Source organism: Tupaia chinensis, unplaced genomic scaffold (assembly GCF_000334495.1).
Source record: "Tupaia chinensis unplaced genomic scaffold, TupChi_1.0 Scaffold000187_1, whole genome shotgun sequence".
Taxonomy (NCBI): domain Eukaryota; kingdom Metazoa; phylum Chordata; class Mammalia; order Scandentia; family Tupaiidae; genus Tupaia; species Tupaia belangeri.
Window position 1 is genome coordinate 4,297,660 of NW_006159662.1, and position 690 is coordinate 4,298,349.

The 690-nt window shown below is 42.9% G+C and overlaps 1 protein-coding gene across 1 annotated transcript in view; it reads left to right on the forward strand.

The window, feature by feature from the left end:
* The window catches only part of POLG2 (DNA polymerase gamma 2, accessory subunit), a 20,803-nt gene that overhangs the window by 8,321 nt on the left and 11,792 nt on the right, over nt 1-690 (forward strand). The window lies entirely within an intron of this gene.

Below are 690 nucleotides of genomic sequence, written 5' to 3' on the forward strand. Positions count from 1 at the left end.
CATTCCTGACTGCTACGGAGTTGGACCCTTGCCCTAATGGTTTGAGCTTTTGCTGCCTACCTCTGTGAACTCCCCATATTAGTCACAATGGTTCTGTAACTTCTATCAAGTTTGGTACACACTGAAGAGCAGAACACTGAAGGAAGTTTTTTGTCTTGCTTTTGTCTTATCTTTTCCCAATTCTTAAAAATTGCTAAGCATTCACCTCAGCTAAATAGAATAATCACAAACTGTCAAGTACTTTACAGAAGAATGAGAGTGGATACTATATACTTCTTTATCCCATTTAGTTTATGGTTAACTTCCCCTCTTTCTCTCATATATATGTATATAATTTTTTGGAGGGGAGAGATAGGGTGTGTGCGCTTGCCAGAAAGACAGACAGAAAGCAAGAAATCACCCTCTGGAGGGGATGGTCATGCCACAATCCCTTCTCCTCCATTCTTCTCTCAGGATCTTAGGCACACATGCACATGTGCCCAGCGTGAGTTTAAGCCACTGGGTCCAGGACTTAAACCGCGGTTGACTACATGGGAGTCCAGTGACAAAGCCATTATGCCAATGCTGGTCCCTTTCTTATATATATAAATATATAATTTTCTCTTTCGTTTCTGCTATAGGGCACCTGTGCTCACCAGAGAGAGGGTGAAAAATAACCCTCTCCCCCAGGGGGCATAGCTACACTGCCCT